At 45.9% G+C, this 19,371-nt stretch overlaps 1 protein-coding gene across 1 annotated transcript in view; it reads right to left on the bottom strand.

The window, feature by feature from the left end:
* Positions 1–9,485, bottom strand: part of LOC102929897 (opsin-5) — a 41,249-nt gene extending 31,764 nt beyond the window's left edge. Inside the window, exon 1 of the mRNA XM_007059843.3 lies at positions 9,390–9,485. The gene's annotated coding sequence lies outside the window, so the exon portion shown is untranslated. The remainder of the gene's footprint in view (positions 1–9,389) is intronic.
* Positions 9,486–19,371: the final 9,886 nt, after the last annotated feature.

Genomic DNA, 19,371 nt, shown 5'->3' with positions numbered 1-19,371 from the left:
TAGGCACAATTGAAGTTCTGTTGCTTTGAGGAGCTCAGGGACTGCTCCCTCCCTGCTCCCATGGAGAGCATCCTGTGGTGCCTCAAAGGGGCCATGGTCCCATCTTCCTCCATCTTACCAGCCCATAAAGTATGACTGGCATGGGGGAGAGGGCATAATTGAGCATACCACAAAGAGATGTAGCTTGTAGGTGCATTCCTAATGCTCACGAAGAAGTTTTATGGGGTGTTGTGCTTTCTAGTGCCCACCCTCTGCTGGTGCGACTCCACCTCACCCCCACTACAGGGATATGCCTTCAAATCCCGAGATCCTGTAATGATTTGTAAAGAAGTAGCCAGTGAGCATTCAGTAAAATATGTCCTCATCAGGATAATCGCACACACAGCCATGCTGTTTGATTCTAGCTGCTAAAGGCACTTTCCATATGGCCTTCTATCTTACAGTCCACCGAAGGTTGGGTCACCGTATGGGGACACTCTGCCATTTGCTACCCCTTCCATGAGTTGCAGCACCTCAAGTGCAAAGAGGCTGGCTTCCAATAAATGCTTTTTGGAAAGAGATGGTGCTTCATACATTTAAAAAACCTTCTGCAGCCAAGGATGTATGGCTGCATCTTGAAGGTGCACCAAGTGCCAGTATTGGTACATCAGCCTTAAGGTATTTTTTAATGATTATCCTTTCTCATGCAATTCAACTAACTGCTATCCTGTGGGTAACAGCAAATTCCCAGGCCATGGAAGGCTACAGGATTTGCTCCTGACAATCCAAATACTAGTTGTGGGGTTTATTTTAAACCATTTCTGTACCCAAATGATTGCACAAACTGCTTCATGGAGATTCCTGCTCCATAACAGGACTTTGATTTTACAGTCAAAAAGAGTTAAATTAAAGGAATTGTCTATTTTATATCCTTGGAGCCCACACTTTTTTAAAAAAAAGTCTTGTTGTTTCTTGCGCTATACACCAGGGGCCTGATCCTCAGCAGGTGTAAATCAGCATTGTGCTACTGAAGTCAATAGAGTGACACCAATTTTATACCCGCTGAGGATCTGGCCGCAGTTCTTCATTTGATGATGTGGTGTGAAACTTCTGAAACCATTCACGTACCAGCGGGACCTTTTCTAATTTTCCATTGCCATGTGATATCTGAAATGGCACTAGAAAGAAGATGAGGCAGACACATCTGTTTTTGAGGAACTGTTGAATCACCTTCTGTCCCCACATTTCATGGCTGTTTCTGGTTGGTAATTTGTTTTTGTTTGTTTATTCCAAGTACTTCCTCATTTAAAATCCTGGCAGGATAGACAGTAAGCTTGCTGATATGGGTGAATTTTTAAAAAAAAATTAAAAAGTTATGTTCACTTTCTTAGGATGCCTAAGTCATCATGTTTTATTGGTCTAATTAGTTTTCCTGTTATTTCATGCAGCTGAGCCAAAGGTTCCAAGGTGCTTAGAAAGTTAATAGGGGGTAGTAAAGTGGAACGTTTGACGCTTTTTAGAATATTCACTCCCTCTGCTGATAACAAATAAATGGAAAAATATTTTACTCATTTAAAAAAAACAGGGGAGGAAGGGGAGAAAATAATGAGATAATTATGTTTTAATGGCTGCTAGCCTGCTTCTGGGGTGTTTAATACCTGCATTATTTCTGTTCCTTTCTCTCTGCCCTCCACATGTGTACCATATGAGCCCCTAATAAATAGGAGCCATGCCAATGAATAATAGAACCACAGGTGTTCTAAAAGGAATTCAGCTGAAGACAATGTGAAGAGAGGGGTCCCCATGTGCTGGGCAGGCCAACTGACACCAGCACAAACTGTCGGTGGAATGAGGAGCTCCCACCCTCCGATGAAGTGTGAAGCCAGAGGTGATATGTGCTGAAGATGTGTTAGGTGAGTTCTCCTATAAAGGCTGTCCCAGAACTAGTGCATACTGGAGGTAACTGGACAGCCAGCAGTGTACGTACACACACGCGCGCACACACACACACGCACCCACCCCTCTGTTGTTGTTGTCGTCATTGTCGTTCCCCCCCCCCCGGCCCCAGGCAGAGCAGCTCAGAAGAGCGGGTCCTAAGCCGTGTACTGAGGAAGCACTTATGAGATCCATTTGACAGATAGTGCTATCCTAGATGCATGACCAGTCCATCCCCCAGTGATGTGAGAGAATATTGAATACACAATAATAGCTATTTCCAAAGAGAGAGAAAGTGAGAGTGTGCTGGAGAGCTTCATCCTTGCAGCTCATTCAACCTGGCAACAGCTTTTCTGTGTCTCTTCATTGCATTGATTAGCTGGGCCCTATTTTCAGAGATGTGGGATGCAATAGAATATCCAGACACTGGGTTTGAATGCTCTGGTCGAAAGGACATTTAAATGCTGAACGGAGCTTCCACGTGCAGGATTTAAATGTGTCAGTAAGGTGACAGCAGGTGTGAAAATGATAAAAATTTGGCTCCCTGTCTCTTTTTGGATCTTGAATTATTTAGGAGGCCCCATGGGGGTATAACCTGGACTAATGGGCTGGAACTGAGAAAGGAGAAATGTGAACTGAATATCAGGAAAAACTTCTTGACAGTGAGTTGTGTTAAGCATGGGATTGTCTCCAAGGGGAAGGAGTGGAAACCCCAGTGCTTAGAATTTTAAAGCTGGACTAGACAAAGAAATATAAATGTACTGTAGGGAACAATCATGTACTGTAGGGAACAATCATGCATTGCTCTCAGGGATATGGGTTGGATCTCTTCCACCTTCAACTTCTGTGATTCTGCAAGCAAGATAAGTAGTATTACCTCCATTTTACAGATGGGGAAACTGAGGCACAGAGCAGTGGCGTGACTTGCCCAAGACTACAAAAGGAGTCAATATCAGACTGGAATTCACGGTTACAAATTCCTGACTGCCAGTCCTGTGCTTAGTCCACTAGACTACACTGCTAACTGTGGGATGCCATGAAATTGCTAACAGGCTTTTATCTGCAGCATTTCATTTAAGACACAAGACTACCTAGAGGATAACTGTTGGGCTAATAGCTCTGTGGGGTACAGTATTTCTTTTCATGGATTACTGATGACATTAGATCGCACAAATGGAGCAACCACAAATTGTTATTTATACATGGGTAAAAAAGCCAGACTCCCATCCAAAACTGCACTCAGACAGATGAACCTAATTACTTCAAGTAGCAACTAGATTGGCTTTGAGTGTAAATCTATTTTAAGGCACTAATTTGGTGTTAAACTGCCAATAGATCCTGCCAATAGATCGTCATTCCCTGATTTACTGGTCCCTGCACACCACTTCACTGTGGACTATAATCAGTTTGGCCTAGTTCATGACTTTCTCAAGACATTGGGTTGGTTTTGCACACAAGTCACAGGGTTTTTATAATTTGGGTAGCTTTCTCCACCAGTCATCACAAAGGGGAGTCAACTGGGAACATTTCAAAGGCTTTTTAGGTTGGACTGGAGATTAGGGTGGAGGTTATGCTTTAGCCAGCCAATAAAAATGCTTTCATGATCAAATTACTCCCATTGCATTAATGTTCAAGTACTATGAAAATGGGGGAGCTGCCTGGAGAAATTAGATCGAATGCTGGCCACATTAGTTAGGGTGAGTTATGCTGTGACAACTGGGCCTACGAATTTACCCAAATTGTAAGCTCAACTGTCAAAATTATGTAAAAGTTCATAACATTACAATAACCTAGAATAGCGATAACCAGACCTCAGTGGTTCAGGGGCCAAATTAGTGATCAACATTATTCAAAAGAGCCACAGTCGTGTGAAGTCATTGTTTCATTTACTATAGTATGATATAGTCATATTTAATCAGTATGACAGGAAATATTTAGTGTGTGGGTGTATGTGTATATATTCTCACAGCAAAATGACTGACCAAGTATTATTTTATCAACTACTATTGGTTAACATAGTAAAAGCATCCAGATTGGTTAATAACTTAGATTGGTTAATAATTAAATCACACAGAGTGTTTTAATATCATGTGCTGGAAAGAGCTGCAGGAGACATATTAAAGAGACACTTGTGGCTCATGAGTCTCAATCTGAGAAAAACAAATGGTGATGGGAAAAGGTATGAAAAGAAGACAGAATAATTGAATTAGTCTAAACAAAAAGGCCAAGCTGACTTGATTCAAGGACCATATTGACATTATGCTTGTTAAAAACAGGAGCTGTGGAGCCAGAAGTTAATCAACCAAAATTGGTGTCTTAGATATTAGGCCTAATTGGTGAACAAAATAATGAAGGGATGGGCTATTCCACCCATCGCTCCCTTTTTGGTTCCATAAAAGAAAGAGGTTTTGTAGGGAAAGGACAAAAAGAAGAAGAGCTGGAGGCAACTGGAGCAGGCTTCCCAACCATGGCTGCCACCCACACCATTTCCTAGCACCCCGGGTTGTCTTCATCCTGATCCTGAGAGGTGTTCTGACCAGAATGGGCCAGAGACAGCGAGACCCAAATGACATCACCATCCCTCCCAGCTATCGCTGAATCCCAAACACCACGTGGGATGACAGTTATTGCTATCTCTGATACCATCTAAGAGACTGTCACACAAGGGGGCTTTTCCTTCTAAGATTGGGCTTTAATGACAACAGCAGCAACATCTCCAGCCCACCTCAACTAACTTCTTCTCTCTTCCCCAGATGGATAGTTATTACCATCGTGGATACTGTCTAAGAGACTATTAAACACAGTGGGGTTTCCCTTCTAAGGACTCTCTCCCACTGAAGGAAAGGGAACAAAGAACGTTGTTAGAATGAAAACTTTATTTAATATTTTACATTTCAAATGCTTTTGACTATTTTCCTTCTTTTCTGTATCTTTAATAAAAGGTTAAAAGGAGTTTTAATGGTGTATCTGCCATGGTGCTAAGCAGGCTGAGGTCTCTGTATACATGGGGTTCTCAAACTTGGTTAGTGGCTTGTTCAGGGTAAAGCCCTGGCAGGCCGCAAGACACTTTGTTTACCTGAGCGTCCACAGGTACGGCTGCTCGCAGCTCCTAGTGGCCGCGGTTTGCTGATTTTCCACTGAGAAAGAACCATACAAATATAGAACAGGAAAGGACTTCAAGAGGTCCTCTCCTCCTTCCCCCACTCTCAGGCAGGATTAAATGTAGCCAATCCAGATGATAATTTGGATTTGAACACAGATTAAATTTCACATGAGGGTAGGTCACCAGCAAATCTGGGTAAAGGGAGGTTTCATCTCCTTTTCTTTGTTTTTTTTCACTAAATATTCATCAGATTGGTTTGAATGCTGCTAAGATTGCCATAGGAGACTGGAATCTCGCTGTCTGGAAAGACACACACAGACACCTAAGGAATAGGGGCCCCAGTTCAGTCAGCAATGGAGAAAAGTGCCTTTGTCCATTATTGGGAAATGCAAATAAACCTGCATAGTCTGTGTCTGCATGGGAGCTCTCAGCACCCTGGGGATGATGCAGATGTTTAATCCCTGGATTAAAGCTTTAGCAGACATAAATCGAGAAAAGAACATTAAAGGCAAGCAGGTGCAGGGGAGTTCTTGGGAAGGATCTTTGACTCCCAAAGGATGGCTAGGATTTGGCAAAAGGAGATGTGGAAGGAGGAGTGTGCCCATTGGGATATATTTGGGGAAAGGATGGTTGCTTGCCTAATATCCCATAACACAGGGAGGTCTGCCCAGCGCCCACTGAAAGCAGGGCTCTCATGGCCAGGACAGGGAAAGGTACCTTTCTTTCCACCTGAAAACTGCTCCATTGCAGTGGGTGTTTATCTACTCCTTGCTTCAGGTCAAACCCTTTTCCGGTGCCAAGGAAGCAATCATTGACCCTTCAGGGTAGCAGCTCCTGGGCTCTTGTGGAAGACCACAGTACACGGAGCTGACAAATCCTCTAGCCTTCCTCCAGCCCACCTGGCCCCTATGTGGGCACTCCAGGTTCCATCCTCCTCCCTTTCATGCAGCAGACCCACACCAGCTCCACTGTGTCTGGGAGAACCTCTGCATCCAGGGAGAGGAAGGGGCAGGATTTGTCCCTTGGAAACACCTTCAACAGTGCCAAGGGGACAAAGAGCTCCCCTAACTGGAAAAATGAGGGATGCAGCAAAAACCCCTGGGTGGCATTAATAAAACCAGCTCCTCCCAGTTGTTTCCCTGCCCCAAGTTCAGAGGATCTGTGTGACCCAGAGGCACAACAAGGGCACGATTTTAGGTTGCTGTAAGTTAGGCTGCAACCAGTCCCCTTTCCCCCCCCCCCCCACCCCCACCAGGCTGGAATAGGGGAGCTGCCTTTCTACCCCACACCAGGTCAGGTGCTGAGCACAGCTCTGCTGAATACAGAGATTTGGGTCTCTACTGTAAAGCTCAATAAAAGAAGCAAAAAAAATGTTAACACATATTTCAGTAAAAGCATTTCCCACTGAAATCCCCTACTGAGCTGCTGCATCTGCACAGAATACTGTTTTAGGTTCTAACAACTGTTAATGAACAAAGCGGGAGAGAGACCAATACAGCAGTTGAGATATGCAAACTTGGCCACTGCACTTGTGTTTGGCCTGCAGAACAAGGTGTTATACATAACATGGCATCTTCATCACAGGGAACAACAAGCCAGTTATTAGGTCCTTTGACAACAGCCATAGCCAAACTGTTGTGCTGCTGGCAAACTCTCAGATCCTCAGGAGCCCTTTAGTCCTGATTAGTGGTTAGGCAGCACAAGTGTGAATATGATCTTAAATTAAGCACAACCCCCTGCTAGTCATCCTATTGAGTCTGAAGAGCCTCTTAAAACCTGTCACATTCATTCGCCTTTAGTCTTCTTCCCTGCTCTTTGTTTGATAATGAGAAATAAGAACTGAACATCCTATTTAGAAATGTCCCAGCCTCATGAATGAGGTTGTACAGTATAATGTGTCCAATTATGAGACACAGTGAGGACATGTGTGAACAGCAGGATGATGACCTGAGCATATTTGTTCAGGTTTTGCACTACAAAAAAGCTATCCAGTCAAATTGTTCTATTCCAGCCAAATTCCAGCTACAGCTGATCATCTCAGACAATGATGTCAAACTTCTGTGAAACAAGGCTTTCATTGTGAAAGAAAAAGAAATATTTACAGGTGATTAGGGCTGTTTTTATGCAGTAATGGAAAGAAAAGGCTAGACCCCAATATAGACACTAGCCTTCTGCTTCCCAGCTCTGTGCTGTATCTGCTGGACTGAGCCACCTCCCTACAGAATAGCAAATCTATTAAGTACAATGATGATGGCTAACTTGAGAGTCAAAGAGATGTTGTGGCTAGTGCACACGTTCTGGTCACGCATTGGAACAAATTTTTGTCCAGCGTCAAGCTGGGTTCTGATTTCATGCACCCAAACCCTACATCTTTTTGTTCTGTGTTTATCCGGCACCTAGCACAATGAGGTTCTGGTCCATGACTGGGGCTCCTAGACACTACTGTACTACTACTAATAAAAATAATAATTAGTTTGTGAATCAAGCAAAACTCTTAGCTGGTTGGCCAGTTTGAAGGCACACATGGCTTCCTGTGTGCACAGAAGAGGTTCATGCTCACTTTTGTAGGTGAAATCAACTGTTTACAGAAGAAAGTGTGAAAAATTAAGAGGCCAGGCCAGATCATCTGAATTATAGTAAGATCTTCTGCATTTCACAGGGAAAATTTAAGCCCCTGCTAAAATCCTCCAATGCAGCTTCTACACTATAGCTGTTGATTTTCAAAACTGTACTGTCACAGGCAGACTGATCCTTTAAGGGGAGTCAGGTTCAGCCTTACCTGTGAAGATCAACTATTCTCCCAGCTGATCCTGATCAGGTAGCCTTGGGTAATGTTGGACCCTGCTGAGAAGTTGAGAGGATTTGCACAAAAGATTGACAAAGCTAATCCTCCTGGGGTTTGGGAGAGAGTTGTAGGAGATGCCTGAAGTAAGACAGAGAGAAGGCTAACCTACAGGCAGATGCTTTGGGCTGCAGACTGGAGTTGATCCCGATTAGGGGAAGAGTCTCCAGGGAAGAAGTCCGTATGGCCAGCAGCTCAGGAAGTGCCAGGCCTCCAGGGAGACAGCCTAGGGAGGCAACGTCCTGAAGGAGGAGGGGGAACTGTAGAGCCTGATGATGGTGGAGAGTTTGCCAAGGATGGGGCAAAGAAAGCGTGGAAGAATTTATTTGTTCCTTTTAGTTTGGACAGTGTTATCCCAGAATGGGGGGATTATAAGTGACCTGCTTGGAGGGCTGAGTCAGGGGAAAAGTCCAACTACTGCAGGGCTGGAGTGGCTATCAGAGGGGTGTGCCAAAGGAGAACATGTTACACCATGCCCAGCAACAAGGTGGTGTGCTGGCTGGTGAGTCTCTCTTTTACATGTGCATGTATACTACAGTTATGCATGGAAAAAGACATGTACATGTACAGTCATGTTAATTTGCTCAGTCATGCACATAATTGCCTCTCTGCACATAAAAAAATACCCCGATTTGTGAGGACAATTGCATGTACAAATTAGGTATGCAACCACAAATGGTTTCTGACGTGCACTTACAGGAGTGCACTTTTGACACTGAGGCTTAAAATTTCATTCTGTGTTAATAAAGTGGCAGTAAAAATATGAAAGAAGAAAATCAATTAAAATTTGCATCCTGGAGGTCTTCTGCTGTGAAGAACATAGAGCTAGTGTCAAAGAGGCAACACCAAATACCATACGTTCCGCTTAAAGAAAAATACTGCCTTATTAGTATGTGCTTTACCCTTGCATGGACTAATAGCTAATATCATCCTGCTTCTCTTGTATTGTCTTGTTTAATGAGTGTTGCTGTTTGTTCTGCAATTATTATTTTGGGAATATAATAAGTCCTACTGATAATCCAGTGCATCTTTGTTTGAATATACTCATTTGCATGACTGTTGGTTTTTAAAGCATTTGTAATTCGCAAGTGTTAGATTTATTCTGTTCCCCCTCCCTGTTCTTCTGAAGCTTTCCTAACTACTTGTAATGCAGCGGAAAATGTATCTGTCACAGGTGTTTCCTCAACAGCAGAATACATCCAGGAGAGGGTTATTATAAGTCTATGAGGCCTCCACCAAGGTTTCAGAGTTGTTCTGGGCAGAGTGGAAACTCCCTGACTCTCCTTAGGTAATTGTTCATGTAGCATAATTACCTATATACACTGAGTACGTCGTAAGGAACAGGATGCAAAAAGTCACCATGTGCTGTGTTTTCAGAGTAAAAGAAGAATGAGTTCTGCACAGGAAATTAACGCAACCAATGTTAACTCCATGAAACTGCCTACTTGTTCTTAGCATGTGCTAAATAACCAAGGGAATCAATCCACTCCTCACTCCTTCCACATGTATATCATGCTAAGTGCCCCTTACCTTTCTCACAGGTTTTTCTGCATTGATTTATAGTGAGAATGACAGTCCCCTCGCTGTGTCCTCTGTAAGACTGATGGAAACTAGAAATCCAGCAAGCTTCCTCTTGCTAATTTCCAGGTCAGATGGGTGTGATCTGCAGATTTACAGCTTGAGAGCCTTTTTTCCTCCTGTAAATTGTGAGTGATAGTGAGATTTGAATAGATGGGGCTATTTAATCCACGTCCACAGCACGAGTTCCAGCCAAGGAGCACCCAGTATAGATCAAGAAATTGAGTGCAAAGGTGGCTTTAAATCACGTTTATGCACCCACAATCCTGGGTTGTTCTGTGCTGTGCCAGGCTTCCCGCATAACTAAAAGCAGGCTGAAAACTGCTGTAGGGGTTTTTTTTCTGGCAGCCAATTGCCCCAAGGGTCCCACATAAACCTCAGCCACACCCCTTTCCTGGCCACAACCCTCCTGTGTAGTTGCTGCTCTTTTGGCCAGTTAAATCCTAGTGCGTTCAAGGACCTGGCTTGCTGTGTCTGTTTTTTGTTTTGTTTAAGGAGAGTAAACAAAAAAACCTTCATAGCTTTCCCCCCACCCCTTTTGCTGGAGCGTGTAAATGTGTTAGTAAATGAAGCTTGTTGGATGACAGAGACAAATAATCTGAGTTACGCCAATGAAACCCCCAGTGAGGTGATTGGGCCTGCACCAGCATAACAGGAGAGAATCTGGCTCATTGTATTTAACCAGGGTTTCTGGGTCTCTTTTAAAAATGAAATTTCATTTTTGACATAGACAAGGTATTGACTTTGAGATGTGAGCTACCTGCGAATGCAGCAATTGTTTTTGCAACAAGTTTTCTTCACTCAAAGATTCAACTCCACCTGAATTTTATCCTTTTATTGAGTGTGTGCAGTTGGCTCATTTATCTGAGTTTCCACTGAAGAAGCCAGTCTTGTTGCAATGGAATTGTGGCAATGAACACACAAAATCCTCTCCAATGAGGAAGGGAAATGTTTCCCAAGCCTCTTCCATCTGCCCCATGCAGCCCTCATATGCTGCCCTCAAATCCCTTCCCTCCTGTGCCATGACTGCAAAGAACTGAAACAAATTGGGTTTGTATTTCTTTATGACGGAGAAAGAGAGGCTTTTAAAATACTATTTGTTTTCTTGCCTTAAAAAAATTAGCAGGTCTGGTGTTCCTTCGTTTTGCTGGAGAACCACTGGGAGGTCTCAGTGGTTTATTGCTCTAGTACCTTAATTGAAGGGGTGAGGATTCTGGATCTTTAACAAAGGCTTCCTTTAGCCAAAAATGTTAATTATCAGTTAATGATAAGTAGTATTAAAAATGCTATTAAAAAAAAACGCCTTAAGCAGCCTCTTCAAAAGACACTTAATAGTACAGCTATTACTCTCTTGGATCTTGTGATGTCACCAGTTCACTAGTGCTTGAGTCATTATAGTCTGTCAGCCTAGACAGGTGCTTTTTAATGTAAAAAGCAAGCAGAATAAAAAAATGGAAGAATCTCCGGGATTAACCTTTTCTATCACAAAGAAGCAGAGAAGGGCATAAAGCTAAGTTTTCCCACTTCTTCACATCACCTTTAATGAATTTCCGAATTGCAGGAGTTCTCTTACAGCACAATGGCACCCAGCTGGGCTCTCCTTCTGACTTGAATGCACAGAAAGGAGCATGAGAACTGGAATGAAAACACTGCTTTTTAAGGTGTTTTCAGAATTGTCAGAATGAAAAAGCTACTTCACAGTATTTAATTTCACAGCTAATGACAACCCAATCTCACTGTACTTTGTATGATGAATGTCCTTAGGAGCTCACCCCTCACTTCCTTTTGCATCTAAGCATTTTAATTGATGCTAAGGCTAAACTTATTAGACCCCCAAGTTATAAGATCCACAGTCTGACTGTGCTAATGCTGGAAAGGTAAGGTAATGGTTTATTTTCCCCCCTACTATGTATTATTAATCAACTTTAAATTCCTCTTTGGAATTTCATGAGAAAGTGACTCTTCTATTTTCTCAAAAGCATAACAGATAGAAAATGCAAGGAACCTCCCAAAGTCATATATTTAGATGTATGTATTTGCATATGTGACTTGCCTGTGTATACACTGAAGTAAATGCACACACATTGGGAAAGTCAGATGTCTAATTGGCTGCTTGTTAAGTTACAGCCCTTGTGTATGCAAATATACATTCAGTTTTGTTTGTGCAATTAAGCATGCACAGTTCTGAACATTTGGGCCTGTCTGTGGCCTTCAACTGGCACAGCTCAATCTAGTTACTTCCTGCCAAAAGCAGCCTTTGAGGACCTAGCAACTTTATGGACCTTACAGCAGCTAGCAGAGAGGCCAAACTGTTTGAAGAACTTCTGGTGGTGAATCCCATGGAAATAATAAGATCTGGGCTGTGTATTGCTATAGGAAAGCAAATTGGATTGGTATTGTGCTATAAGGGGACTAACGGTGAAGTTCCATGAGAAGAACGGGGGTGCTGTTAACATATTTCCAAGGCACTACCTTAGGAGACTGCAGAATGGTGCAGCCATGGGTCTTGCTGTGGGAACATGGGCCAAATTCACCCTCAGTGAAATCTGATGTAGGTGAAAGAGAATCCAGTAGGGGAGGAGGTTGCAGACGTGCCAGATGCCTGCACTCTCCCTTCTTCTATGATGGGGATGAAGATATGCATCAGTGTGGAAAGGGGAGTGGGTAGGATATTCAGGGAGTGCACTGATTCAAGGGGTCAACAGGCAGCACTCCTATGCAGCTCTCAGGGGAATGTAAAGCTCCTTCCCACAGTAGGAAACATCACCTGCCTCCCTTAGAGTAAGAGCAAGAACCTTCACTGGAATAGGGAGGTGCATTTATACTGCCCTGAGCCAGCTCCAGTGAATCTGGCTCACAGAATGCAGCCCTTCTGTAGCTTTGTTAACATACTTGGAAACACCTTTTTATTTAGTGCTAGGCAAATCATTTCATAGAATCACAGAATTGGAAGGGATCTAGAGAGGTCTTCTAGTCCAGTCCCATGCACTCGAGCCAGGCTGCAGGACTATTTAGACCATCCCTGACAGGTATTTGTCTAACCTGCTCTTAAAAATCTCCAAGGATAGAGATCCCACAACCTCTCTAGGCAATTTATTCCAGTGCTTAACTATTCTGACAGGAATTTTTCCCTAATGTCCACCTAAACCACCCTTGCTGCAATTTAAGCCCATTGCTTCTTGTCCTATCCTCAGATGTTAAAGAGAACAATTTTTCTCCCTCCTCCTTGTAACAACCTTTTATGTACTTGAAAACTGTGATCATGTCCCCCCTCAGTCTTCTTTTCTCCAGACTAAACAAACCTAATTTTTTCCAATCTTTCCTCATAGGTAATGTTTTCTAGACTTTTAATCATTTTTGTTGCTCTTCTCTGGACTTTCTCTAATTTCTCCACATCTTTCCTGAAATGTGGTGCCCGGAACTGGACACAATACTCCAGCTGAGGCCTAATCAGTGCAGAGTAGAGCGGAAAAATTACTTCTTGTGTCTTGCTTACAACACTCCTGCTAATACATCCCAGAATGATGTTTGATTTTTTTGCAATAGTTTCACACTGTTGACTCATATTTAGCTTGTGATCCACTAGGGCCCCCCCAGATTCCTTTCCGCAGTGCTCCTTCCTAGGCAGCCATTTCCTGTTTTGTATGTGTGCAACTGATTGTTCCTTCCTAAGTGGAGTACTCTGCATTTGTCCTTATTGAATTTCATCCTGTTTACTTCAGACCATTTCTCCAGTTTGTCCAGATCATTTTAAATTTAATCCTATCCTCCAAAGCACTTGCAACCCCCTCCCAGTTTGGTATCGTCTGCAAAGTCTATGCCATTATCCAAATCATTAATGAAGATATTGAACAGAAGAGAACTATAGTTGAGTAACCCTAAATATTCTTTGCCTCCTTTGGGGAGTGGGGAGTAGAGTCCCTTACCCCTTCCTACCTGACCACAGAACTGCTCCTTTTAGAATAAAACTGCTTAGCCACCTACTCTTTGGACTTGCAAAGCAGCTGTTGAATTCGATTTACGGTCCATTGCTCAGCCCAGTTCTGGGAAGAGAAGGTCTGTGAAAGCTCCTTTCCCTCGAGTTAATCAGATTTCAGAGATAGAGTTTTCCAAGCAGCCGTTGCTGCAGGTGCATTCGTAGGAAGCCCAGAGGTTCCGCGCTCCAGACCCTTTTCTTGCGCTCACAGAGGGAACAAAACGCTGGCACATAGGATAAAGAGAGAGGGCAGCACCCCGTGCCCAGAAACAGCGTCAGGGTGTCCCGTAGGAAACAGACCGTGAGTTGGAATTCACAGCTGATCTGCTGCACCCCTTGGTCTGTTTCGAAAGACCCTGCGTTTCGTTGTATACTGTAGAGTCTGATCTCTTCCTCACTAGTCTTAGCCTTTCACAGCTGCTTTCCCCCGCCCTTCCAATCTGCCACAAGTCCAGAGTCTTTCCTGCAGGGGCAAGGGGACCTGCTGCAGGTGAGACCCTACTGATCTCCAGTTTATCTTTCAGTAGTGAATAGGAAGGATTGATTTGCGAGGTTCCTAGTAAACGGGGGAAGCCAAGCCACAGCACCGGGCTGTACAGCTAGGAAGTCCGCCGACATGGTTAACAAACCACAGAACTGTACCCAGATGGGGAAAAATAGCCCCCTGGCTGGAAGGTTATTGGACATTTAGAGCAGAGAACCGGGGTGGTGGAGAGAAGGGATTTCACCCCCCCACCAACAAATCAATTGTTACATAGCTTAACATCTCCTAAAGTGGGGTTACCCCTCTTCCCCACCCCCTAGGGATAAGTCAAGTCTTGTCTCCATCTGGTGCAGTCAGAGCTCTAAGACCCCTGCAGCTCCTGCCCTCGGGGGGACGCACCCACACACGTCCCTGCTCGGGCACTCGCTCGCGCTCACTCACACCACAAAAGATGCTCTGGGGAACATGAGGCCACAGGGGAAGCCCCAGGTTGGCGGGGGGGGGGGTCGGGTGCTCGCTTTCTTTCTCTCACACACGCAGCCCCAGCTTGGGGGTGGGGAGGTGTCCCTGACACACCCAAACACACCCAGCCGCAGCTGGGGGAAAGGGGTCTTACGCACAGTCCCAGACGGGGGATCTATGACACACGCACAGAACCTCTACGGGGGGGAGGGGGTCCTCTGACACACCACACACAGCACCAGTTTGGGGGTCTCTCTCTCACACACACACAGCCCCATCTGGGGGAAAGGGGTCTCAAGCACAGCCCCAATCGGGGAAGGGGGGGGGTCTATGACACACACACAGTCTCTACTTGGCGGGGGTTTCCTCTGACACACTCACACCACCCAGCCCCAGTTGGGGGGGGGTCTCTCCCTCACACACACACAGCCCCATCTGGGGGAAAGGGGTCTCACGCACAGCCCCAGTCGGGGGAGGGGGGGTCTATGACACACACACAGAGTCTCTACTTGGCGAGGGTTTCCTCTGACACACTCACACCACCCAGCCCCAGTTGGGGGGGGGTCTCTCCCTCACACACACACAGCCCCAGCTGGGGGAAAGGGGTCTCACGCACAGCCCCAATCGGGGAAAGGGGGGGGTCTATGACACACACACAGTCTCTACTTGGCGGCGGTTTCCTCTGACACACTCACACCACCCAGCCCCAGTTGGGGGCGGGGTCCCTCTCTCTCACACACACAGCCCCATCTGGGGGAAAGGGGTCTCACGCACAGCCCCAGTCGGGGGAGGGGGGGGGTCTATGACACACACACAGAGTCTCTACTTGGCGGGGGTTTCCTCTGACACACTCACACCACACAGCCCCAGTTGGGGGGGTCTCTCCCTCACACACACACAGCCCCAGCTGGGGGAAAGGGGTCTCAGGCACAGCCCCAATCGGGGGGGGGGGGGTCTATGACATACACACAGTCTCTACTTGGCGGGGGTTTCCTCTGACACACACACACCACACAGCCCCAGTTGGGGGGGTCTCTCCCTCACACACACACAGCCCCAGCTGGGGGAGGGGAATCTCATGCGCACAGTCCTGACTTGGGGGTGTCTCAGACGCGCCCCCCCACCCCCGCAGCCCCGCTGGGGGGAAGGTGTACCCCACAGCCGCCGCGCCAGCCTGAGGCCCCCCTTACCTTTCCCGCGTGGGCTACTCCGCGCCTCGCCCTGCCCCTCCGCCGGGCAGCCCCGTCCTCCCCAGCGCCAAACTTTTGCCCGCTCCGGCGGCGCCCATGGCAGCGGCTGAATTGGGGCGCGGGGTCCGCGCGGGCTCACGGGGCGCCGCTGAGCCCCTTCCCCGCGGCCAGGGCCATCAGCACCCGCAGCCCGCGGACAGCGCCCGCAGCCGCCGCCGGCTCCCGCGCGGTGTGCGAGCCCAGCCGCTGTCCCTCCGCCGCCCGCCCGGGGAGCCGCAGGCAGGGGCTGGGGAAGGGGGCGCAGCGCGGGCCGGCCCCGGAGCTGGGCAGCGTGGGGCTGAGGGGCTGGACTCTGTCCCTCTGCAGGCAGCGGGGCTTTGTGGGTGGCCCCTCCTCTCGCCAGGAAAGGCAGCTCTCTGCCTGAGCACCCCAGGCACGGAGCTAGGAAGAAGGGGTGGTGCCTCGGGTAGCACCTTCCCGCCCAGGCTCCCGCAGCACTTTACCCCCCTCCCCCCACGAACGTGCTATTGGAGAGGGGGAAACTGAGGCACGGAGCGCTGACATGAGCCTTGGCAGAGCTGGCAATAGACCCCTGGAGTCTTGACGCCCAGCCCCCCCCCCCCCCCGCTCTAACCATTCCAGCCCCCTGCCCTCCAGGTTATTTGGGATTCTGCATTAGTCAAGGATGCAAATTGGGGATTAGATCCCCCCTCCCTCGGGCGCTCCAACCCACCATTCTGCCTCCCACGGGACTTTCAAAGAATCCTAATGGGGAAACTCTTCAACAGGGTGAATGAAGTGTCCCTCGCTGCTGTGGGCTGAGATTAGGGCCAATTTCTGGTTTTCGTTCAAAGCAGTTGTCCCATCCCTGCTTGGCACATCCCTAGGCGCGACCATCACTTACCCGCACGCTACTGGGCCTCCTCTCCACATGAAGATCTTTTCTTTGCTTGCCAATTAGATATGGGAGCCATTTCAAAAATCCTGCTGTTCATTTTCAAAGCTCCAGACAATGTCAGTGTTGCCAGCTAAGTGAGATTTGGGTTCTTAAACGCACTTCCAAAGGTCCTCAAAATCCAGTTAACTGCACAGCATGCTAGACATAGCTCAGAAATAGTCCTCTTATAAGAAGATATTTTTATGCCCTAAACAACATGATAAATAGAAACACAGGCTATTATAATCTGATAGATTTTATTAGTTGTACTCCAGAAACACAATGCAGTATCATAGAATCATAGAATATAAGGGTTGGAAGGGACCTCAGGAGGTCATCTAGTCCAACCCCCTGCTCAAAACAGGACCAATCCCCAACTAAATCATACCAGTCAGGGCTTTGTCAAGCCTGACCTTAAAAATATCTAAGGAAGGAGATTCCACCACCTCCCTAGGTAAAACATCTGCAGCTGGCCAGGGTCACCACACTTTGGCTTGTGGGATTAAAGCTATAAAATAGCAGTGTATACGTTCAGCCAGGCTGCAGCCCAGGCTCTGAGACCCCACCATGTGGGAGGGCCCTGGAGTCCGAATGTCTATGATGCAATTTTATAGCCCTGTAGCCCAGCCTAAGTCAGCTGACCCAGGCCAACCGCAGGTATTTTATTGCAGCGCGGTGATACCCTTACAGGCCATCGCCAAGTTTGGGACCCCATTGTGCTAGGCATTTCTTCATACCCATTGTATACCCAAAGAGCCTATGATTTAATGTGACAAAAGGTGTGAGAAAGGAAATATTACCCCTATTTTACAGATGGGGAACTGAGGCACAGAGTGATAAAGTGACTTGCCCAAGGTCACTCAGGAAATCTGTGGCAGAGCTGGAAACTGAATACAGATCATCTGAGTCCCAGTCCAATGCCTGACCCACAAGACTATCCTAAAATGCGGAGTCTGAATTACAGAAATTATCTGTTAACAACCTGCTAAGGTGTCTTTGTGTGTGTGTCTCTGTGTGTGTGCCCGTGGGTAATTGCATGTATATTTTTTCCTGAAGATTTAGGCCAATAGTTATAGGCAACTTTATGTGAGTATTTCCTAGCTTTTTGTGTTTAAATTGTAGACTATTACATTCTTTTTACATTCTGTTCCCCACCACATAAAAGCAAATAACTGAACTTTTAATTAGGACCTTTTTTTTTAAGGAATTCAGCTAACTGGAAAAAAACAGGAGTACTTGTGGCACCTTAGAGACTAACAAATTTATTTGAGCATAAGCTTTCATGGGCTACAGCCCACTTCATCAGATGCATAGAATGGAACATAGAGTAAGAAGATAGATAGATAGATAGATAGATACAGAGAAGGTGGAAGTTTCTATAAAAACTGTAAGAAGCTAATTAATTAAGATGAGCTATTATCAGCAGGAGAAAAAACACTTTTGCAGTGATAATCAAGATGGTCCATATAGACAGTTGACAAGAAGGTGTGAGGATACTTAACATGGGGAAATAGATTCAATATGTGTAATGACCCAGCCATTTCCAGTCTCTATTCAAACCCAAGTTAATGGTATCTAGTTTGCATATTAATTCCACCTCAGCAGTTTCTCTTTGGTGTCTGTTTTTGAAGCTTTTCTGTTGCAAAATTGCCACCCTTAAGTCTTTTACTGAGTGGCCAGAGAGGTTGAAGTGTTCTCCTACTGGTTTTTGAATGTTATGATTCCTGATGTCAGATTTGTGTCCATTTATTCTTTTGCATAGAGACTGTCTGGTTTGGCCAATGTACATGGCAGAGGGGCATTGCTGGCACATGATGGCATATATCACATCGGTAGATGTGCAGGTGAATGAGTCCCTGACGGCGTGGGTAATGTGATTAGGTCCTCTGATGTGTCACTTGAATAAATATGAGGACAGAGTTGGCATCAGGCTTTGTTGCAAGGATAGGTTCCTGGGTTAGTGTTTTTGTTGTGTGGTATGTGGTTGCTGGAGAGTATTTGCTTCAGGTTGGGGGGCTGCCTGTAAGCGAGGACTGGTCTGTTTCCCAAGATCTGTGAGAGTGAGGAATCATTTTTCAGGATAGGTTGTAGATCTTTGATGATGTGCTGGAGAGGTTTTAGCTGGGGGCTGAAGGTGACAGCTAGTGGCGTTCTGTTATTTTCTTTGTTGGGCCTGTCCTGTAGTAGGTGACTTCTGGGTACTCTTCTGGCTCTGTCAATCTGTTTTTTCACTTCAGCAGGTGGGTATTGTAGTTTAAAGAATGCTTGATAGAGATCTTGTAGGTGTTTGTCTCTGTCTGAGGGATTGGAGCAAATGCAATTGTACTAACTGTGTAGTTCCTAAGTAGGCAAACCCTCCCAAATAGACTTGAGCCATCCTCGTTACTACAGTACTGTGTACGTCAGAGACACAGCTATAGCCTTTGTTGGCTTGTGTGCCAAAGGCTTTTTTAAGCTTCTAAGTAAACAAAAGATGAGCTGAGCAATTAACTACAAGTCCCAGGAGGAACAATCCTCCATTGATGGAAAAGTATCCTGGGATGTTGGAAATGTTACAAAGCTAACACTAGATGAGGCCATATTTATTCTAAGATGCAGCAGCATGTCACACATCCACATTGCAAACTGTCCCAGTATGAGCATCTTTGGGTGCCAACTGGGACAGTGTAAACAAGAAAGCACTCACCAAGCAGGTTACAGTTTGAGACTGGGAACATACAATTTGGAGAACTCCACTCCCATATCAAATCCAGACATTAACCTTATTGTTAAGCCACTTAGCGGCAAAGTTGTAAGTTGCTCCCTTTCAAGTCAACGGCAACACGTATATGAGGTGGGATCAGATTTCAGATCTTTGAGAAAAGGTTAGGCTTGTTTCCTCACTG

Source organism: Chelonia mydas, chromosome 13, assembly GCF_015237465.2.
Source record: "Chelonia mydas isolate rCheMyd1 chromosome 13, rCheMyd1.pri.v2, whole genome shotgun sequence".
In the NCBI taxonomy this organism is placed as follows: domain Eukaryota; kingdom Metazoa; phylum Chordata; order Testudines; family Cheloniidae; genus Chelonia; species Chelonia mydas.
The sequence above is the reverse complement of the archived record's forward strand: the minus strand, read 5'-3'. Positions and strand labels throughout refer to the sequence as shown.